The following is a 24617-nucleotide window of genomic DNA, read 5'->3' as shown; positions in this document are numbered from 1 at the left end:
TACATCAAGGATCGGCTCTGAGCCCTTTCTTGTTTGCAATAGTATGGACAGGTTGATGGATGAGATCAGGAAGGACCCTTTGTGGACTATGATGTTTGCGGATGACATTGTGATCTGTAGCGAGAGTAGGTTGCAGGTGGAGGAGGGCCTGGAAAGGTGGAGGTATGCACTGGAGAGAAGAGGAATGAAAGTCAGTAGGAGCAAGATGGAATAAATATGCATGAATGAGAGGGAGGACAGTGGAACGGTGAGGATGCGAGGAGTAAGAGGTGACGAAGGCATCTGAGTTTAAATACTTAGGGTCAACTGTCCAAAGTAACGGGGAGTGCAGGAGAGAGGTGAAGAAGAGAGTGCAGGCGGGGTGGAGTGGGTGGAGAAGAGTGTCAAGAGTGATTTGCAACAGAAGGGTACCAGCAAGAGTTAAAGGGAAGCTTTACAAGATGGTTGTGAGACCAGCTATGTTATATGGTTTGGAGACAGTGGCGCTGACGAAAAGACAGGAGGCGGAGCTGGAGGTGGCAGAGTTGAAGATGATAAGATTTTCACTGGGGGTGACGAAGAAGGACAGGATTAGGAACGAGTATATTAGAGGGACCGCTCAGGTTGGATGGTTTGAAGACAAAGCAAGAGAGGCAAGATTGAGATGGTTTGGACATGTGTGGAGGAGAGATGCTGGGTATATTGGGAGAAGGATGCTGAATATGGAGCTGCCAGGGAAGAGGAGAAGAGGAAGGCCAAAGAGGAGGCTTATGGATGTGGTGAGGGAGGACATGCAGGTGGCTGGTGTGACAGAGGAAGATGCAGAGGACAGGAAGAGATGGAAACGGATGATCCGCTGTGGCGCCCCCTAACGGGGGCAGCCAAAAGTAGTAGTAGTAGTAGTAGTAGTAGTAGTAGTAGTAGTAGTAGTAGTACACTTCCTCTTTGGCGATTTTACTTTCAAAACAAAAGTGCAAGAGCGTTCGGTTCAGCAACGCTTACTCGCTCATGAGCTGACTAGAAAGCTTTTATTTTGAAATGTTGACCAGCTGTTCAAACGATGTTAGTTGCTGGCTTGACAGGCCTCAGGGCCTCTGTGTGACCCGCAGCTGTCTACCTTGTAGACTATGCGCAACCCAAGACTGTATACCTGAGGAACATTTAATCTACCTTGCTGCCTATCTGTCTAAACTGCCCCCAGATTGATTTGCTAAGGAAACAAAACAACAGACAACAAAAACCTGTGTCGTTCACATCCACCCATCCATCCATCCATCCATCCATCCATCCATCCATCCACTCATCCATCCATTATCCCAACCGGGGTCGCAGGATGCTGGAGCCTATCCCAGCAGTCATTGGGTGGCAGGCGGGGAGACACCCTGGACAGGCCGCCAGGCCGCCAGGCCATCACAGGGCCAACACACACACACACACACACATTCATACCTAGGGACAATTTAGTACGGCCGATTCACCCCTGACCTACATGTCTTTGGACTGTGGGAGGAAACCGGAGCCCCCGGAGGAAACCCACGCAGACACGGCGAGGACATGCAAACCCCACACAGGACGACCCGGGACGACCCCCAAGGTTGGACTACCCCGGGGCTCGAACCCAGGACCTTCTTACTATGAGGCGACCGCGCTAACCACTGCGCCACCGTGCCGCCAGTAAAGTAGTGACAAAACATAAAGGTTATGCCCATATACTGAAATATTGTCCTCTAATTACAGGAGTGAGTGACAGAATGTCAAGACAGTGCAAGTTCAAAAATGAGTGGAGAGAAGACCCCCAGCTCAGGGACCGGTTAGGGGGACGTATCGGGAGATGTGCATAAGGCATATTGCAAGATTTGCAAGAAGTCTTCTGATGTTGGTAATATGGCCACCTCAGCACTCGAGAGTCACGCTCGAGGGCAAGGCCACGTCAACGTTGCTGGACAATTAAACAGTGAGAGAAGAATAACACATTTCATGAGGGTGACACCTTCAAAAGACACGGGGGGGAGGAAGCAGCTGCCCAACAAACCAAGAGCCACAAACAGCCACTGTACATAAGGAAAGCGGCAGTCATGGAGGCGCAGCATTACAGGAGTCCAGCACAAGTGAACAGGGAAAAAGCTCAGCTCACTGAGCCCCCTGGTTTTATTATTATTTTGACTATTATTTATTTATTACTTATTATTGTTTTTTTCCCCGTAGGGTAGGTGCCAGATACTTTTGCTGGCTCTTCGTTTTTTACTTGGCCTAATTTTTCTTTTTTGGAGAACGAGACGGCGGAGAAAGTAGGAGAAAAGGGGGAAGGCCGAGGTGAGCGTTGCCCACACCATCATGTAACTTGGTTATTATACTGATACAGTGAGGTGCTGTACATCTGCAGGTATGTTTGCATTATTCTATGATCAACTTGTCATAATCTCTAAGCAAGTAAGAGATGATTTCATAGATAAGTTATCGCCATAGACTGCACGACTTCTAAATCAGACTTCCACAGAGACAAACATATTTGTGTATGGCACGATCCCCGTCTGTCATACCAGCTAGATCCTCTCTGAAAATGTCCTGGAAAAGTCCTGGAAAAGGATCTCTAGAAAAGAGTGGGAGCCCTGTGATGACGATGAGGGACAGACAGCAGGGGCGGAGGGACTTTCATATGGGCGAGAGGTACTTGTAAGTAGCCAGGCAGGGACACATTCATTCAGGTTGCGTCGCCCCCCTTCTCACTCCAGACAGCTTCTATCAGCTAGGTCTGCACGACTGGCCTACATTACCCACGTGACACCACTCCATGTATCTCTATTCGAAGCACCTCCGGCTTACTAAAACGTATGAAGACACGAGACAAACTAATAATCATTTTTGCAAATTGAGAGTCATTTGAGGTATCCGGATGAACTCATTTGAAACAAAAATGTGATTGCATTAAAACGAATATTACATTGATATAAATATGCATGGAGTCGGAGTACATTATATGAAGTGCTGTTATGGGCAATTAGACGTGAACCCTGTGTCTAAAATAACTTACATTTATTCATTTAGCAGACACTTATCCAAAGCAATGTACAAATGTGGTAGATACGATCGAGCACACATCTTATCTGTTCAGTCATTGGTTTGTTCTGGGTGAGGACGGTTTCCGCTCAGAACATGAGGGTAATGTAACTGGACTAGAACAATAGATGTCATCACCACTGTCATCACTGTTCTTTATATGTCAAGGTCATCTCACTGCAAGGCACTGTCAAATGTGAGGGCGCGGTTAAATACAATCGCCTCCAGCCTGGTCAAGAAATACTTTTTGTAGATTATATGAAAGCTTACAATAATAAAACAAGCATCCAATCGTCAGTGGTATGGTGACGTTACTTGCTATCGTGAGTGTGATACCTTGACCGGTATAGTATTGTCAGACAGTATCATGAAACCCTGCTAGGGGCTGTGTACTCATGGTGGAAGTATTTGGGACAGAGTCCAAAGCTGTTTTTTAGTCCTAGTCCATCCATGGTGGGCAAGGAAGGGCACGGGGGCGAAGGTGGCTAGTGGCTCTGACCGCTCGCTTTATAGCGCCCCTTGTCTAGATTTCGGCGATTCCCGGTGTCGTGGAATGAGTTCTTGTTATGCTTCTCTCCGGGTCACCCTTCTGGGGTTGGCCTGCCGGGACACGGGGACCCTTCGCTCCTGGCGCGATGGTCGACTGGGACAGACTGTCCTCAGTGTGTCCTGACCACATCGTGTTACCAGGGTGGGGACCGGCCCACAAACAAAGGGCGTCAGGGGTCAGCGGCAACGTCGGCTACCCACCCGATCTGTCTTGAAATACGGAGTCTAACGCACGCACGAGTCAGAGGGCATAATGAAACCCCGTGGTGCAATTAAAGTGATGGCCGGCACGCACCAGCTGAGGTGGGATCCCGTCTCACCGGCCCGTCGGTGAGGTGGCACGTGAGCATGTGTGATACGACCCGAAAGATGGTTAACTATGCCTGGGCAAGGAAAAGCCAGAGGAAACTCTGGTGGAGGCCTGCAGCGGTCCTGATGTGCAAATCGGTCATCTGACCTGGGTATAGGGGCGAAAGACTAATCGAACCATCTAGTACCCTGAACCCCAATAAGTGGCTCACAGGCCAGATCCGGCCTTCGGGGGCCAAATATCTGGCCCGTGCTAACCCATTGGCACTAACACATCTGCCATAATATGTGAAATAAAGTATGGAACATGTGAAATAAAGTGCGTGCTGCTCTACTTTATTATGACCTCACCCCACGCCATACACTTGACCCATACCATACAGCGGGTGTAGACACAAGATGTACACAGCGCCCTCTACAGTCCTTGACTAGACAGAGCCACTCACCAGCTAAGTCAGAGATAATCAATAACCATCCTAAACCAAGAGCATGGCCTGTGCAAAAAAGCAAAGTCGACCAGGAAAACCGTCCGTTCAATTCTGACTGGACTGATGAGGTTTGTTTTATTTTACCGGACCACGCCAGTGCCAAACTGCCAAACCATGCATGCAGACCGTAGCTGTCTGAAAAACAGATGATCTCACTTCAACACTATGCACGATGCCAGTTTCAATGCCAACTACCCTACCAAAAAAAAAAAAAGAAAAAAGAAAAAAAGAAAGTTTCTTACCGCAGGCTGTCATTCAAATGAACACTTAACACTGTCGAATAATCCAACCATTTTGTATATACTGTACATTGTACCTACACTGGTCTGCTCCGTCATGTCCATCTACCTCAAGCATGTATGCAAGTAACCTGCTAACATCTATTTCAGCATCTCTGATATATTCTCGGCACCACTGCACTTTATATCACCTCTTATTTCCCCTGTATAAGTCAATCCTTGTGTATATACGTATATGTACATGGCCAATAAACATGATTCTGAAAATCAGATCACCACAAACAAAAAAATAGCAAATATGATAACATCATACAAGCACTCCGTTTCTCCTATCTGCAGATCGACATCGGCACAAGAGAGTGCAACAGCTGCATCACTGCATGTTTCATGGATCCCTGCTAAAGCTAAGAAGCCTTTCACTGATGCTGAGCTGATTAAAGCATATGCAACTGACATGGTTGACGAAGTTTTAAGTCATGATGAGAAAAACAAGAACGGTTGTGGAGCTATTAAAGCAGGTGCTGTTGTCGGCTAACATGGCAACAAGAAGAGTAGAACTTTTAGAGGGAGGAGTGTTTTCCCAATCTACTCACCGATTTGAAGAAAGCAGAAGCCATATCACTAGCCACTAGCCATAGACTCGTCCCGTGACCGAACCGATATGGAGGATGGTACCTTCCATAGATGAGGCAACTCTTCAGATGGAGGTCTTGGAGATGGGAGCATCTGATTTGCTCAAAACACAACACAAGGACGTTGGGGATGAGTGACTTTTGAATCAGTGTGGTTCCCCAAGCTCGATTCAAAAATATGAGAGCTACTGCAATGCTCCTACTCACAATTTCCCCCTCCACGTAGGTATGTGAGTCATCGTTTTCTCCAATGAACTGTCAAGAACCAGGAGGGAAACAGACTCTCCAGGGCACATCTTGGCTGGTGCCTCAGGACTGCCACAACAGAAAACAGTCCCAACATCAGAAGGATCGCCTCATCCTGTCGCTCTCACTTCTTTCATCGATTGGTAAATGAGCATCCATTTATTTTTATCGATCATTAAATGGCTGGTTTTGCACTTGTTTTGTTCCTGGAGCGCATATTTTTTCCTTTTCTTGTGTGACCCTCAACACAGGCTTCAAGAATTCCAGGCCTGAAGCCTGACGTACTACTAGTAATATTAATAATAATAATAAAATAATAATGCTAATAATTTTAATAGCAGCAGCAATAACATCTGCACATAAAACAACTTTTACTGGCGCAATGAAAAAGGAAAATCTGGATGTTTTGGCCTTTGGCTCGGCATGCATGACCTAATTTGGCCCTTGGGGAAATCTAATTGGGGAACCCGGATCTAGTAGCTGGTTCCCTCCGGAAGTTTCCCTCAGTACAGCTGGAGCTCTGAACGCAGTTTTATCTGGTAAAGCGAATGACTAGAGGTCTTGGGGCTGAAACGATCTCAACCTATTGGCAAAAAGAAGAAAATAAAGGTACCCCTCATTCCAGTTATCTTTCCTGCATTTATCAAACTGACCCAGAGTAGGATAGCCACAAACTCGTCTGAATCAAATGCTGCCATACTCACCAAGAAGAAACAGTTAAATGGACTGCATTTATATAGCGTATTCTAGTCTACTGACCACTCAGAGTGCTCTACAGTGGATGCCTCACATTCACCCATTCACACACATTGTCATACACTGATGGTGGAGACTGCTATGCAGGGCGCCAACCTGCTCATCAGGAACAGTTAGGGGTTCAGTGTCTCGCTCAAGGACACTTCGACACACTCTCTGCAGGAGCCGGGGATCGAACCAGCAACCTTCTGATTACTAGACGACCCGCTCTACCACCTGACCCATGCCGCCCCTATCAGTATCAGTGTATCTTAGCCCGGAGCTAACAACGTCTGGAGCAGACCAACAACAGTAGCCTAATTGCAACAACTCAGCAATACAGCCTGTTGTTGTTATTCGTGCATTGCAGCGACGAGGACCTTCTAGTCATCCTGTGATGGATGACCGATGACTTGCGCAGTGATTAAAGTGAGGAAGAGGTGCGCATCATCAACCCCACTCTCTCATCCAAGACCCCCTACTGCCAGTGGCAAGACTAGCGAGACGACTGGCACTGGAGACGGATGCAGATTTTTCCTCAGGGTTTCTTCCCGAAGCCTTTCCTGTAGACGAGTATACCCGCAAGGCAGCAGAGGTTTTAAATCCGAGTTTGCCTTCTCCTAGATGAACTGCCTGACAGGCTAACCAGCTTCATCTCCCCAGGTTTGAAATCAGAGTTGTCCTTCTCCTAGCCTGGCTGCCAACCAAGGCTAACGAGTCCAATTGACCCACCCTGGTTATACCGCCGGGAATACAGGCTACGATTCACCTCCAACAGTGGTGAACGCGATAACCTTGATGCCAGAGGCCATACATATCAAACAGTAGGCAAATAACAAGGGTACTCTTACAGAAAAAACTCCCCCAAATCCTGCCCAACCCAGACTATACCTGTCTATGTTCTGGAGCGTGCTGGTCTCGAGGCGACTTGAAAGGCCAAACTTAAGCGCCTGGAGCCCTGAAACGCCTACCTCTGCCCAGGATTACAACCAAAATAAGAGACAAAATAAGAAAAGAGCGCTTGATGGGGAGGCTGATACAACACAGCTGGACGCTCACCTGTCTACCCGAGGAAGCTGTCTGAATGCTTAGTGAAGGCTAGACAAAATCGACTGTCACTCAAATAAGTTACGCCCTACCTCTACCGATCCTGGGACACAGAAACTCGAGTGGTGTAACATGTGGTCTTGAGGCTGTCGATCGGCCCACTGGCACCGTCTGCATACCCAGGGATTAAATACTGGCTAGTCTCAGGTGTGGGTGTTCAGTCACGGTAGCCAGCTAGGATGTGGGGCAGCGCCTCAAGAGACACCCAGGAGGGAACAGAAAGAAATACAGAACTCGTATTACATAGTGTTAAAAACTCTGGCCGGTAGGAGGGTGGAAGAAGATATCAAAGGCCTTGCATATCTCCTGGAAGACTGCGGAGATTATAACTTCTCCCCGGTGGTCTTCTCCAGGGGATGTGCAAGGCCTTTGAAGGTAATTGAATCCATCGGTACTTAACAGGACCAGGCATCAAAGCTGGATAACAGCGTGAGGAGACTGGTCACTGTGGCCATCGAGAGGCCGGCGACGAAGGAGCTGCGGGCTTTCAAGCTAACTGCTTATCGCTTGCATGTAACAAAAAAAAAAAAAAAACGTTCAACAGATATGTAGCTATGCTTAAAAGTGCCTCTAGAAAGACAGGAGCTCTTCTGCAAACCTAATTTGGGGGAAAAAAATGGGGGGGGGGGCGGGGGGTGTCTCAAAAATATAAATTACAAAATTGTTTTTGCCCCAATTTTGCTATGGTCATTTCGATATGTTTGTCTGTAGAAATCAGTTGTGTTGCATATGCATTCTTGAATTGGATGAACTGGACTTGGATTGGATGTGGTGAGGGAGGACATGCAGGCGGCTGGTGTGACGCAGGTAGATTCAGAGGACAGGAAGAGATGGAAACGAAAGTAGTAGTAGTAGCAGTAGCAGTAGTTGATGCATTCTTGAATTAGAAGCTTGTGAGTTTAACGGGGGGGGGGGGGGATTCATGACTCATGAAGACCGAGAGCTGGGCTATTGTAACGATCGCCGTCCAAACATGGCGGCACGATAGCAAACTGACCACAACAGAAGAATTCCCTTAGCGCTATTGCTGCACGGCCTTTGCACCCTATCCGCTTCTTATTTGTTGGGAAATTATCATGCTCTGTTGTGTCGTATCATAAGTGGTGTTTGTTCTGAGATTTGTCTCCGGGGCATGGATTTGCTGATATAGAGCAAGTATATATATATATATATGTGTGTGTGTTTGTGTGTGTGTGTATACTCCCCTGAAAGCCTTGGCACAGCTGACACCCTGGAGAAAGCTGAATGTGGACCATAATTCAAAAAGCGGCGTACCTACCGGCGGGGCGAGGTGTGGTGGTGACAGCATCCTGTCAGGGACGGAGGTGTTTACTTTTCAGGATGGAGGAGGGAAATATACTGCTAAATTCAAATCAGCGCTTGAGGAAAATGTGCTTCCCTCTGCAAGTATGCGAACATTTTAGGGAAAAAACAACAGTCGTTCAGCGGGACAGAGACCTCAGAGGGCCGAAACAGCAGGATAGCAGCTCCAAATGATAAGCTTCATTCAGGCCAACTGAAATTTCATGGAATTAAAAGAAGAGATGTATTTTATACTGTACATTTTACATATACCGCTACACTCTGTCATGTCATCTACCTCAGGCGTGTATGTAAGTAACCTGCTAACATCTATTTCAGCATGTCTGATATATTCTCTGCACCTTATCGCCTCTTATTTCACCTGTACAAGGCAATCCTTGTGTTTATATCTGAAGATCGTTGTGTTGTAGTGTTGTTATTCTATGTTAAGTACACCGAGAGAGCCACGAAACCGGAGTCAGATTCCACATATGTGCAAACCTACATGTCCAATAAACATGACTCTGGTTCTGGTTCTGATTTTGACGGTTCTTTCACAGTTTTAATCAAGTCGCACAGGTCCGAAAGCAAAATGCGAGGCCGTTGCCCTCACTGTGCAAAGTGGCTCATGAATGTGTTCGGACACAACCGAACCAGTCTGAGGCTATTACTCAAACAGGATTCGATCAACAACCACGTCGATTCCCACTTTATCCTGGGACATGTACAATTATCTCTGATAACAGACGAGTCGCTGTAGATTATACATTATAGTCATTATAGATGTGTAGGTTTAACTAGCAAGGAACTTTTTGTTCATATGATTTTATTTCAGGCTGTAAGGGTGCATATAAAACATTGTGTGTGTGTGTGTGTGTGTGTGTGTGTGTGTGTGTGTGTGTGGTCGGTCAGCTTGAGATGTCAGGCGAGACCCTCACATCAAAGGTAATGTGTACCGCTGCAATTCCAGCAATAACCCAGACAGGTCACGGTACCACTGTATATGTGCGTGTTTTCCACTCGGTCCCAATCTGAGCGTGCTCTGCTCAGCCGCCCCTGTAGGGCCTTATGGAGGGAGGGATGATGGACAGTCAGCGGCGGCGTTCTAACTCAACCGTACAGACCGATCAAAGCGACGCACTGTGGCACTGGAATTGGACCTGGGCTGACTGCCACTTGCTCAGTCTGAGCAGAGCTTCGGTCCTGTCCGGTCTCATCCTGGGCTCCACATTACGAATGAGTCATCATACAGGGTGTGAAAAGGCCGGGGGGGGGGTGATGTGGGGGTGAAGGGTGAAAGGGGAGCAGACAGGTCTTGCTCGAGGTGTTTCTCTACAAGAGAGGTGTTATTGAAATGGTTATTACTATAAGTCTTTGAACCACCAGCTTTCCTTTTCCGAGTCCCCCCCCCCCCCTCATTTATTCATTACTGGTTCTCTTTTCACATCTGAGGATATAGATTGGGGTGGTGGTGGTGGGGGGGGGTCTTGCATTTTGCAGTACGGTGGACTCCCCCCCCCCCCTCAAAAAGATGTGCATGAACTAAACCACCTGGAGTTGTGCGGTGCAGTACCCCACTGCAGCGTGTGCCGCTTCACAGCACCGAATATACTAGAATCTGACTCAACGGCATCCGCGGATATCTTTATCCAAAGAGGTTGTTGCTACGTAGGGCTGTTGCTATGGAGTGGTCTTTTTAGCCTGTTATTAAAGTGACGGACATCTGTAGCCTTACCACAGGGAGGAGCCCTTCCCCTCTATTTTTATGTGTGCGTGTCATGAGGAAATGTACCCCGGGAGATCATCATTACTGTGATGTTGGGTGTGAGTCACCGACACCCCCCCTCTCACCGAGGCGAAGAAAAACCCCCACCAAGGTGAGAGACGTGTGGTCTTAGTGATGTACACAACGACGCACGCGTACGTAGCCGTTCGCCAGTTAACGGTGTTTTTCAGTGAAATTCTCCCCGCTACTCGTTAGACGACGTAGGGTTTTTTCAACAAGTGAGGGCTTTCTGATGAGTCATGCCTGCCGTTTTCTGTCTCCCTTCCTCTCCCTCTTCCTCTCCCCCTCATCGCTCTCCTCCTGAATGGCAAACGTTCAACAATTCACAGCCTCCGGGGTGTTTTGTAAACTTCGAGACGGTACGGCAGAATCCTTGACGTACAAAAGACACGGGTTGCAAGACGGATTATGAGGGAGGCGCAGACATGTTACGTGGGCTTGCTCCTTCTCCCAGGGCGAGGCGAGGCGGAGTTCTGCGGAGGCTGGCAGCAGACGTGTCCGTATTACTGATCTGTAGAGTCCTGCCTGATATCGTTTTGATTTGGTTTTTGATTTTGATATGCTATATTAATGCATGGTGGCACGGCGGCACGGCGGTTAGCGCGGTCGCCTCACAGCAAGAAGGCCCTGGGTTCGAGCCCCGGGGTAGTCCAACCTTGGTGGGTCATCCCGGGTCGTCCTCTGTGTGGAGTTTGCATGTCCTCCCCGTGTCTGTGTGGGTTTCCTCCGGGGGCTCCGGTTTCCTCCCACAGTCCAAAGACATGTAGGTCAGGTGAATCGGCCATACTAAACTGTCCCTAGGTATGAATTTGTGTGTGGGCCCTGTGTGATGGTCTGGCGGCCTGTCCAGGGTGTCTCCCCACCTGCCGCCCAATGACTGCTGGGATAGGCTCCAGCATCCCCGCGACCCTGAGAGCAGGATAAGTGGTTCAGATAATGGATGGATGGATGGATGGATGGATGGATAGATATTAATACCTGTGGGGAAATTGTGCTCTGCATTTAACTCATCCTAGCTGTGTGGCTAGGAGCAGTGGGCAGCCGCCGTGCAGCACCCGGGGACCAACTCCAGTCCATCGTGCCCTGTCCCTTGGTCAGGGGCACAGACAGGAGTATTAACCCTAACACGCATGTCTTTTTTGATGATGGGGGGGAACTGGAGCACCCAGAGAAAACCCACCGCAGACACGGGGGAGAACATGCAAACGGCATACAGAGGACGACCCGGGGTGACCCCCCCCCCCGCCAAGGTTGGACAACCCCGGGTTTCGAACCCAGGACCTTCTTGCTACGAGGCGACAGCGCTAACCACTGGGCCACCGTGCCGCCCTATCATTATGCTATCATAATGAGTACAGGATTTCCCTCTGCAATTACAACCAGCTTTCACGTGGAGCTCGTTCTTTACTGCGGTTTGCATTGTAACCAAAGACAAAGGCATGGACGACACAAACCAAGTGAAACCTGTGAAGGCCAGACAGCCCCGCGACCCTGAGAGCAGGATAAGTGGGTTCGGATAATGAATGGAATGGAAGGCCAGACAATAGGGCTCAAACCAGTACTGGCATACTTCTCCTCATGGCCATTTCTTTATACTAGCCACATCAAATTTTAAATAGGCCATTGTTGTTTTTTTGTCTCTATAACTCTCTCTCACCCCCCCCTCCCCCGTTCTGTAACATTTTTCTATATTTCTCTCTCTTTATCTTGTACTTCATTTTCCTTTTAACACAAAGGAAAAAGAACACGGGGATTAAAAAAAGATGGCAAGTGGGTGCAATTGCAATAATTTGTTGCAAACTTTTAAAAAGATAACAGATATGGCATGCATTCATTATCATGCCGGTTGGCAGTAAAAGATGGCAACGTGCGTCACGCTGTGTAGAATAAACCAGCAATTTGTCCTATTTTATCACGACCACGAGTTTGAGTTATTGTGCAGTTATTGACTAGGGGGCATGCTTACCGGCTTTTATTGACTTGAAACAAATTCTGTTCGGTCGGGAAAATAATGCCGCTACATTTTTTTTGTGTTTTTTTTTTTTTTTTTGCATTTTTTATCTTACACAAAGTCATCAGAGTTTATCCAGTTTCAAAAACAAGCAATAAATCAAGGTTATGTTTTTCGTGGCCCTGAGCACAAGCAGTCACAACTTTGTGGACCCAGCCAAGAGGACCCAATGAAAGGCAGGACCAGGAAAGAGGAAGAAAGAGACATCAGCTGGCTGTGGGAGAAGAAAAGAGTGGAAGACTTGACGCGTGAGTCCACAAAGAGACTTTTTTTGAGGAGCAAAGGAGAGAGCCTAAACCATGGCCAGTTAGAAATAACGATGGGCAAATAGGAGGGCTAAACACAGGTAAAGGCGAGCAGGGGCCAGAGAGGAGTTGTGTGATGAGGAAGATCACTGCAGCAGGGCAGCCTTTGGTCCTCCTGCTTTGGACACGTGCAGCATGACAAGGTGGAGACAGATCACAGCAGCTAACAGAAATCATCCCATATGTAGGCTACATACACCGAAAGCCACAAATCCAACAAGAGGAGGTGCAAAAACACCCTCTCCCTAAATATAGAGAAAACTAAGGAGGTTATTATTGGCTTTAGAAAGACTAGCGCCCACCATACCCCTCTGACCACCAACGGTATGGACGTGGAGAGTCAGCAGTGTTAAGTTCCTGGGAGTTCACGTCACAGACGACCTCTCCTGGTCCTCACATGTCACTGCGCTCTCCAAGAAGGCCCAGCAGCCTCTGAAGAAGGTGAGTCTCCCCCCACCCATCCTCATTACATCCTACAGAGGCACCATAGAGAGCTTCCTGAACAGCTGTATCACTGTCTGACATGGGAACCGCAAGGCCTCCGACCGCAAATCCCTCCAGCGGATAGTGAAGACAGCTGGAAAGATCATAGGATCTGCTCTCCCATCCACCCAGGCCATCTATGACGCACGGGGAACCCGGAAGGCTCTCAGCATCGTAAAGGACCCCACCCTTCCCTTCCCACATCCACTTCACCCTCCTACCCTCTGGAAGGAGGTACCGGAGCATCCGTGCTGCCTCCACCAGACTATGCAACAGTTTCATTCCTCAGGCTGTGAGGTTCCTCAACAGCCTGAACACTTAGACCTTCCACAAAAGGACTTTTTGACCTCCTCGCTCACTGTCTGTGTCAGGTGTGCTTGTGATGTTTAGGTCTGTGAAGTAATTTTTATTTTAAATGCACTTTTTGTTTTTAATATTTATTGTATGTTACTTGATTTTATGAGGCACCGTGGTCCGTGTGAAACGTAATTTCGTTCCCCCGCATGTATAAGACGTACATATAAGTATCTTGTTAGTTTTTAGTTATGAGAGCGTGAGTGTCTGTAATAAAACCCAATTTCCCCTCGGGGATGAATAAAGTAGTCTGATTCTGATTCTAAGAGGAAATGACAAATAAAATCAGTCTAAGTCTAAGGATGCCTTAAAATCTAAGACATGCTCAACAGAAACACCCAACTGTTGAGACAAATGCAGTAAAAAAAACAAGCCCAACCTTACACCCACACAGGTAGACACACGAAAAACCAAGGATCAAGATTACATGCAAACCCAAAGCAACTATTCACCCCCACGTTTACAGATGGAAATAAGCAAGTATGAGCATAAGCTTATCTGAGAGTCAAAAGATTTCAGGAGGATATGTGACTTTCAACTGAGACAGGCCAACCTGCATGCTCACAAACAGGGATGTTTGAGGATATGTACGTGCAAGGGGCCAAGGGCATCTGATTGGGAGTGGAGGCGAGGGGAATGTATAGGCTGGACACAGGAGGTCAGATAATGTGGCAGTGAAGTTTGTGGATCAAAGACTAATTAAGACACGGGATATCTGAAAAAGACGATGCATTGCCATTAGAGGATCGCATTGCTGCGGCAAGTGTGTTGCTCACCTAGCTATAGGTAGGCCAGCTGCTGGACTTCCACTGGCTCCCAACAGCGCAAGGGGGTACGTATATGATGGTCCTTGAGCATCTAGTCTCATGCCTTGACCTTTCACTACACGCAAGAAGGGAAGGGCTACCTGGAGGAAGACAGCGCTCGTCGTATGATAAAGCAAGTGGTGAGAATGGTGCCCCGAGACCTGAATGCCAGAGAACATCCTGCTAACAGACTTTGGCTTCTGCTGTAGTGCTCAAAGACGGGGCCTGTGAAGAACTTTCAGGCCCCCCAGAGTGTCTGCCCGTGGAGGCTTTTCTGAGAGGGGAGTAATATGCCGTGCCAGCCGCCGTGCGGTCGTTGGGGATTCTGCTTCACCAGATGGCGTGTGGAGACGTTCCTGTCTGGAGTGAAAGCGACGTCACGAAGGCAAACGCTCCACTTTCCTCACGGAACAACCACGGAGCGTCAACAACTAATTCAGCGGTGCCTCGCCATCAATCCAGATGACCGGCCAACCATAGAGAAGCTACAGGAACACCCCTGGAGGCAATGATGTCTCAAAACAATTCCTCTTCAAAAGTATTTACTTCATTTTCTTTTATCCACAGTTGTTCAATTAAACGGTTTTTTTTAAAAACTAAACAACATATGAATTCTAAACTGTGCAAGTTTGTTTATCTGATTCATGTGTGCGTGTGCGTGAGTGTGTGTGTGTTACACAGCAAGCCCTCGCATAGCTGCCTTGCTCCCTGCTGTAGAATTCGCCGTAAACTCTGCAGCGAGTTTGTTTGAATTCCTCAACGCTCACTGAGCAGCCTGTGTGTGCTGGCTCTCTTTGTATGATTACCATCCCCCTGGTGTGCCTCATCGTACAGGACCAGAATACAGATGAGCATTGGACGAACCCTCCAGCACCTCCCTGTTAGTCCCCTGCAATAATTCCTGCTTTGTTGTTGTCAGTGGCTTGCTGAGAGGAGCCCCAGCCACAGCTGCTTTGGGTGCTTCAGTCTCTGGCTCCATTTGTCTTCTAGACTCGGGCCTTCTCTCGCTTCTTTTGCCTCCTTGCCTCTCGTCCTCCTTTGCGCTGAACAGTGGGCATCTACTCTCTCTCTCTCCCTCTCCGTGTCTCCACCGGCAGGCCATCACTCAGTCCTGCCGCAGGGGGAAAGAAATTCACCAACTCCTCACACCGATACAATATTCTCGGGTAGACACACAAAAGGGTACTTTACTGTAGGTACACGTTGAACAGCTCTTGACAAGAATGCACTCGCCCGAGACAATTTGGACTTGGCTGTAATCACACTGCCCTCTTTTAGCGTACCGACGGACCTTGGGATAAAAGGGATGAAAATGGGATAGAAATGATAGTGGCTCTCCAGAAACTCGCCATTGTACCATATCTTTGTGTCGAGCGCCAGCTAGCTTATCATTAAGCCGCTATTTCATATGCACCAGGTCTGCGAAGATGGAAGATAACATTGTTACTCCCTATTCATCTGTTCATTTTTTAATGTGCAGCTAGTTGCTATTCCCTGTTCCTCTTTTCATGTTAATGTGCAGCCAGTGATTTTCAGCCTTCGGTTTTTAACATCAATCACGAAGCAGAAGCAGTCAAAAAAGGAAAAAAAAGCAGCACTGCCACGAGGGCTGTGAAATTTCTACCCCGAACTTAGCTGTCCCAAAAGCACATGCTATATGGAGTCTGGCACAGCAGTCAGGCCTCGCCAGCCTGAAGAGCCCTGCCATCCTTATACCCTTTCAAACATGACAACTCATAGATTATGAATGGGTCATGTGGTATTGGGCTACGTCCTCCCATGCATATTGCAGAGGGACCGTGAGGAGGAAGGTTTCTCACCGAGCAATTAAACATAAATGAAAAGGGAGGAATGCCGGTGGTTCGATAACGACAACCACATGCGGTATGTAGGAAACATTCGCGGACAACCGAACCAGGCATACCTGTCCAACACGGATTCATGAATCCCTAAAGTGCACCCTCAAGAATGTGTCAGTTTTATTCAGTAGCTACAGCAAATAAATTAAGGGTATTACGTTAGGAAAGGCCGTGGTAACACGTTAATTGCCTTGTAAATTAATATACTGCACAATATGGTAATTTTGTGCAGTATAGCCCAAGAGACAGCTTGATATAATGAGGGGCAAATTAAGCCACATGATTTACGGCGAACTAAAGCCAAAAGATTTGAAATACGTCCGTGAATTTTCAACCCATTCTGCAAGTGTTAACCCTCCTTTACTTCATGCTTGCTTCACGTTGCCCGTTTCTCCACATAATAAAATGCCACATTCAGAACTTTCTTCCCATTTTTTTTATTCGTTTGTTTATTCCTCTAAGGCCCCCTGGCTTGTTACTGTTGCTTCTGTGAAGAATTACTTTCTGATAAAGTGAATTAAAGTTATATTTACTTTGAATAATAACATTTTTAGGCAAGATTTTTCCCCCCAGTCTGTTCTCGCTGTTTGTCGTTTTTTGCACTTCCAAAACTGCTCTCTCTAAATTTATGTAATAATGCAGGAACATTAGGAGTTAGGAGTCTGAGGTTTGATGATGCTAACACACACACACACACACACACACACACACACACACACACACACGCGCATACACACACGTACATACATAAGAAAAAGATAAAATGAAGGAAAAAAACGTTCCTTCCACCTCATTACCGGACCCTGTGATTGGCAGGATTCATTGTGTATTCATGGGACATGTCTACACCCTTCTTGTCTTTCTCCCTCTTCACTCCAATCAGACCTCCTATGGAAGAGGGCAGAATGTTGGTCAAACCAAAGGGCTGCACGTCTCTAATGGCTGGGGATAAATCCTCCTTCATTAGGAACACAAATCACCATAGATAATAGACTTGGCCTGTGTCAGCCCGGACCGGACCACCACGGCCAACAGACTCACCTGGCTGGGCTGGTCTGCGAGTCCAGCTCTGCATGTCCATGCCCAGCCTTTGACAATACGAGCCCTCGGCGTCTCTGTGGAGGCACTGACAAGACGACTAATTATTACAGCAGGCTCCTACAGAGCAGCGCTCCCCACGTCCTGTCAGGTCTCATTCAGTTCCTGTGCACTGGGGAATAAAAAAAAGGAGCAGAGAACAGAAGGAGGGAGAAGTGGCCCGAAAAAACTGGTAAAGGGTGGAAACTTGGGGACAAAATGAAAGGTGAAGACGGGGATGGCAGAAGAGCGAGTGTGCATGCGAGAGAGAGGGAGAGAGAGAGAGAGAGAGATGACAAGATGAGAGAGGGAGAGGAACAAAGCTCATGTGCCGGCAGGCCCGTTTAAAGAGCACAAGGGGCGAAGGCCCCCTATTCAGGACGCCTCACCATGAGGTCCGTTCCCACAGCTTCACACAGGAACAGTCAGGGGCGGAATTCTAACACTAAAGTGGCTCCTTTTCTCTCTCCGTGAAGAAAAGCATCCACCTGAGGAGCCGTACTGCTTATCCCCCCCCCCCCCATATATGTCTTCCATTTGATGGTTTGAGAAAACCACAAGACAGTTGCGACTGGTCCAACGGATGACAAAAAAATCAACCAAACAAATCAACCAAATGATGAAAAAATGTCCCATCACTCCTATTCTGAAATCTCTTCACTGGTCATAACTTACGTTAACAACACATGGCATAAACATGTTCCTGGAAGAGCCCTGAGATGTACGGACGATCTTCTCCTGACTTACAAAAACACAAACTGTGCCTCATGGTAAAGCAGCATGTTGTGTACGTGGCACCAAACTCTGGAATAGTCTCCCATTTGAAGTGAGAGAAGCCATTACAACTTTTACATGCCAACTTGAAACACGACATTTTGATGGTGCCTATATAGTTAACATAGGCCGACCAACCCTCTACTTTCCCAATAGCGGCTAATTAGCTGGTGGTCCATCATAGGTTCTATCCTGCCTTTGTATTCCCTGTATCTCGTTGTTATCTATTTACTTTTACATGTTATTTTTTATGTCTTCTTTAACCCATTCCCTTTATCTTATCCATTTGTACTACCTGTTTCCCTCTTTTATCATTACCTACTTATTATCTGTGGGCTTTGATATAATGTTAAGTGCATCACATTTTATTCTAATGTAAAAAATCCATCCATCCATCCATCTATTCATTATCTGAACCGCTTATCCTGCTCTCAGGGTCGCGGGGATGCTGGAGCCTATCCCAGCAGTCATTGGGCAGCAGGCGGGGAGACACCCTGGACAGGCCGCCAGGCCATCACAGGACCAACACACACATTCATACCTAGGGACAATTTAGCATGGCCAGTTCACCTGACCTACATGTCTTTGGACTGTGGGAGGAAACCGGAGCCCCCGGAGGAAACCCACACAGACACGGGGAGAACATGCAAACTCCACACAGAGGACGATCCAGGGTGACCCATCAAGGTTGGACTACCCCGAGGCTCGAACCCAGGACCTTCTTGCTGTGAGGCAACCGCGCTAACCACTGTGCCGCCTAATGTAAAAAATATGCCATGCAAATAAAATTTGGATTGAATGGATTTGATTCTCTCATTTATCTCTGCCACTTCGCAACATTTCTTACCAGTTCATATACAAAAATTGTCCCTGATGCCTGCTTGTTTAACATGGAAAGTGTACTAAGAAGTGACTGCTCCTTTGAACCACAGTGTGTGTGAAGAACAATAGTAATATATAATGATAGTACAATATCTAATTATCTGTGACTAAAACGATGCCAGAAATGGCGCGGTGAAGCTGACAGCGGGTTGCTCAGATGCAGTATTTGCGATTCCTCTCTTCATTTAATAAGATCACAAACATGTCTCAATGAGGACAAAATGGGATTTCTCATTTACTCTGAGCGACGTATAACATCTCTTTTCTTAGTCAATCTGCCAGCTCAAATGATCAAACATTCCCAGTTCTCCCAAAACAGCTGACCTTTCCGTGTAGTTCGGTGATTCCGCGCAGCAGGAAGTGATCACTTATCAAATGGTCTGTTGTCATCAAAGAAGTGAGCTTTTGAAAGCCATCCTCACATCACTTGGAAAACATTAGGGGGAAATGGCACTCTCATCACTGGAAAGATGGAGTACAAGTATTCATATTAAGTAGCTAACACACAAAGCACTCTGAGGGTCCTCAAATTTCCGTACGTTGTTTGCTACATATGGCAAGCGACATTCAAAGCCATTCAAATTGCTGCCAATTTATCTGCAGCCTGACTCTCACCCCATCCCACCTCAAAACACACACACACACACTTGCTTGCTGGTTGTCCATCGTGCCCGATGATGACCATCTTCTTCTATTTGTGAGTCCTATGAGGACTCAGATAGCAGAAGATACCTGCGCAGAGATGGTTTTTAAAGTGGCATGGGGGGTGCGCTTCTCCCAACGCCACATGACTTGATTGTAGAGGAGATGGTTCCGATGGCAAGGGGGATCCCTAGACGACCGGCACCTCCACACAACTGCAGGGGGCTGCCGGAAATCCAGTTTTTCGGAAACTGCCTCGAAGCGTACCGCCACAGCTTGCTTTTCTGTTGGGGTAAGCTCCCTTAGCCTTATGTCTTCCAGACTCACCCACAAGGCAGCGGGGCAGTGGTTGATAGGTGCCAGGGCATGTCCACCAGGGTGGGCCTGCACACCATATCTCTGGGGCCCACTGCTGCTCCGAGATCCCCTGCCAAGTTAGCCTGGGGCCGCAAGACCCCAGTTACCACGTGTGGCCACGGGGAGGCCTGGCAGGAGTCTTGGTGAAGGAGAGGCTATGTACTGGCAAGGGAAGGCTTACACGCTAGCATGCTTCCCTATTCACCACAAAGGCTAGCCAGCGGCAGCAAGCTAAGGGCAGGAAGGACATATGCACCTTCCCTCCAACTACACACTGCTGCACTAGACGCATCACAACACCCTGTGTGTATGTACACACACACACACACACACACACACACACACACTCCTTCTTCCACCCTCTCACCCAACATCCATCAACATCTTCCCCATCCCCAGATGTGTCTGCTTCCTTCTGCCACTGACAAGCACAGAGTGGGGGAATGCTATGCTAGTACATAGTCCCTCTACCTACCTGAAAACAGCTGCCCTCACGTTTCCCTTGCGTTTCCAGCCTGTCCAGTTCCTGCCTGCTCCTAAACCTTCACCAGGGGTCCTGTCTAAAGGCCATGTCCGCTCTAAAGCTGGTACGCGAGTCCGCACGACGTAAATGTCGTCACTACCCAATTCTTCCGAGTATCTGCGCCCAACTGCCGGCACGCAGGCCAGATTTTGTGACCGCTCGGCCACAAGGGCACCAACTGCGCATGCGCCGGAAACCAACACGAACGCCGAATTTGATGATGGGTTTTGCGAAAAGGTCCGCCGCTACCCGCGTCTTTGCAATTAATCTTTAAAACAATACAAAGACAATCAAATGTGCATGTACCGCGCTTTCCGCTCTTTTCCCTTTTTATGATTGCGCTAAGTACGACAAAGCGGCGGTTCTGTGTGATCGTAGTACGCATGCGCAGAAACACGTAAGCCGCCACGGAATACGTCAGCCGCCGATCTACTGCGCATGTGTGGAACGCGCCCTCCAGCGGACTCCAGAAAGTGGTTTAAGCAGAACTACTACGCGTCCGTGTCCGTGTTCGAGCTTTAACACGGATAAATTCGAAAATGGCTTTTTTCTTCTCCATTTTGATCCTCCATGCATAACAAGTTAACGTTTTTGACCACCGAAAATTTAGCTTTTCGAAAACGCTGTCCAAGGTGGAGGAGTTTGAAAACGTCGGTCTTGCATTGTCGTGTGGACGGGTGAACAACAGCTTTTGGAAAAGGCGGATGATTGTCATGTGATGGCAGGTAAAGCTACAGGTTCAAATGGCCTGCATGTGCCCAAACAGAAGAGACTTATTAAAAGACCATATTGGTGTCATGTTATAGCCCGTTTACTACAAATCAAGCATACTGTGGATGCTTTAGTCGAGCGGTTAGCGATGACTCTCGTGGTGCGGGAGATACGAGTTCGCGTGTCCCGGCTGCGGCAGTTCCTGTGGTCCCCCCGTACTTGCTACAATGCTGTCAGAAGTGGTATGGTGAGACCGAGAGGTTGCCTCCCGAAGTCGCTACAATACTTTACATTGCTCCCTATAACTTTTCCAAAGCACACCGTCATGTTTAAAAAAAATTGAATGCAATTTTCCCTACCTTCCACTTTCAAGCAGCCAGTGGTTTCCATTAATTTCAGTACAGTATGAAAGTCAACTTGCAGAGACTTTGGAACTTGCTTGAGACAAATAATCCATCACAGTGAAACTTAATTATTTATTTATGCTGCGTTACATTGTCCCTTTATGGCTGCAGGATAATGTAGCTGAGAGGCCAGATTGATTCGATACGTTTTCTAGGGCGGCAACAAAAATAAAAGTGGGTAAATGCTAATTGTGACAGATCAGCTGTCTCAGTATCTGGAAGCTCATTGACAAGTCCCCAAGCAGAGGCGAGGTCAAACAGCCGGCTTCCTCGAGCAGTCTCCGAAAAACTTTTAGCTCACACGTAAACACTTTTGAAGGCTACTCGGAGCGCTTTGAAGGAGGCGGAAAGACAAATATGTATTTCCTGCTGCAGCTGAAGAGATTCAATATGTTTCAGGCTATGGTGGTCCACTTCCATAGCTGTCTGGTTTGGATCTGCAGCAAGGCATTGGCTCGGCAGTGAAGATCACACGTTGCTTTGCATCTGCCACCATCCCAGACCTCGGTGACTCCAGGCCTGTTAAGATTACCCTCGCTCCCTGGCTGGCACATGTTGAAAGCTCTGCCGGAAGATGTAATGCGTGTAATCCCACTATCAGTGTGCTCCCACGTCTCCTTAAAAAAATACAACTCACAGAGGACAACGCGCATTTCATTTTCATCGGCACTAATCAGTTCAATTTGTATTTACTTCTAAATGATGCGGAAAGTGTCAAATTTTAAATGATCCATCATTTTACAGTGACACATCCTGGCTGCATTTTGCCAACAAGTTTTATGGCTAAATACAGATGACAATCATACAGAGGTCTTTTTCCAGTGTCATCCCCCCCCCCCTCCTCTTATGTGGGAAAATAATGAAATGAAAGCCACTTTATTTGACACTGTGTTCTTACAATGAATGTGTTCTCTGCCTGTAACCCATCCTATTGTGTAGGGGCAGTGGGCAGCTGTAGCGCCCGGGGACCGACTCCAGTTCGTCTTTCCATTGCCTTGCTCAGGGGCACAGACAGGAGTTTTAACCCTAACATGCATGTCTTTTTGATGGTGGGGGGAAACCGGAGCACCTGGAAGAAACCCACGCAGACACGGGGAGAACATGCAAACTCCACACAGGAAGGACCTGGGATTCAAACCCAGGACCTTGTTGTTGTGAGGCAACAGTGCTAACCCCTGGACCACAATGCCGCCATAAATAATTCACCTTTTCACACACAGTTACACATGTTTTCCAGTGTTGGCACCCTCAAGGCTAGAAAAGCAAAGGCAGGATGATCTGTTTGTAAGGTTGCCACTGCGCTCAGACCAACTGGTGTGTTATCCTAGATTAAGCATGGGCAATCTTAACCAGAAAGGGCCAGTGTGGGTGAGGGTTTTTGTTCCAACCAAGCAATTACACACCTGATCCCACTAATCAACCAGCAGAGTCTTTACTGAGGAACTTGATTAGGAGACACAGGTGTGTAATTGCTGGGTTGGAGCAAAAACCTTCACCCACACTGGCCCTTTCTGGATAAGATTGCCCACCCCTGTCCTTAGATGCATGTAGCCATATAAAGAGGAGAGGGCCACACTTGGACACACTGATGAAGGCCGGATGGCCAAAAACGTTGTGTTTTGCCAGACAGATGATCTATTGATTGGTATATTTCTAAGTACGACCCATCCGTCCATCATCTATTATCTGAACCGCTTATCCTGCTCTCAAGGTCGCACGGGGATGCTGGAGCCTATTTCAGCAATCATTGGGCTGCAGGCGGGGAGACACCCTGGACAGGCCGCCAGGCCATCACAGGGCCCACACACACACACACACACACATTCATACACACACACATTCATACCTAGGAACAATTTAGTACGGCTGATTCACCTGACTTATATGTCTTTGGACTGTGGGAGGAAACCGGAGCCCCCGGAGGAAACCCACGCAGACACGGGGAGAACTTGCAAACTCCACACAGAGGACAACTCAGGATGACCCACCAAGGTTGGACAACCCCGGGGCTTGAACCCAGGACCTTCTTGCTGTGAGGCGACAGGGCTAACCACTCTAAGGACTGTAAGTACTTGCACTGTAAGTACGACCCTCTCTTCTTTATAAGGATGATGAGTGCATCCATGTATCCCGTCAAGATAACAAAACCCTGACAATAAGACCACTATTTTGTACCTATAGATGTTGGTTTTATGGAAAGGCTGAACAATCTTGAGACTCAGGAATGTTTGACTAACTACTGTGTGAGTGCAGCGTTTGACAAGTTTTTTTAATCAACGTGAATGATGGTTCGAAAATCCGCCTCACTGGTTTATTCTCACGTTAAATGTCACATCTTAATTAACAGTGCCTCTCGAGTTAGATGAGCAGACACACGACGTTTAGTGCCTCCACGTCCTACATCGAAACGCTGGTGTAGGTTGTGAACTATCCCTCATCTGTCCTCTAAAGCGGCACCGGGTAACTATTTTGCTTCAACGTATTAGCGTGAAATTGATTTTGGTCACATAGTGTGATTACTGAGAGAGAACGACACAGTCGCTGTTGATTCAGATCAGTTCCCTCGAAACCTTGTTTCCGCCATGCATTTTGTCTGCCACAAATGTCCCTGGGAAATATGAGCATTGCTTCACGGCACACACTGAGCATAGCAATTTTACTTAACTGTGAAAAGTGAACATAGCCGACCACAGTGGCCCAGTGGTTAGCACCATTGCCTCACAGCAAGAAGGCCCTGGGTTCGAACCCCAGGCCATCCCGGGTCCCTTCTGTGTGGAGTTTGCATGTTCTCCCCGTGTCAGTGTGGGTTTCCTCCAGGTGCTCCGGTTTCCTCCCGCCATCAAAAAGACATGCAGGGTTAATACTCCTGTCTGTGCCCCTGAGCAAGGCAATGGAAAGAAGAACTGGAGTTGCCCCCCCCCCCCCCCCGGTGCTGCAGCTGCTCCTATACAATAGGATGGGTTACATGCAGAGAACACATTCGTTGTAAGAGTACAATTC

The sequence above is a fragment of the Lampris incognitus genome, chromosome 5, assembly GCF_029633865.1.
Source record: "Lampris incognitus isolate fLamInc1 chromosome 5, fLamInc1.hap2, whole genome shotgun sequence".
NCBI classification, from domain to species: Eukaryota; Metazoa; Chordata; class Actinopteri; order Lampriformes; family Lampridae; genus Lampris; species Lampris incognitus.
The sequence above is the reverse complement of the archived record's forward strand: the minus strand, read 5'-3'. Positions refer to the sequence as shown.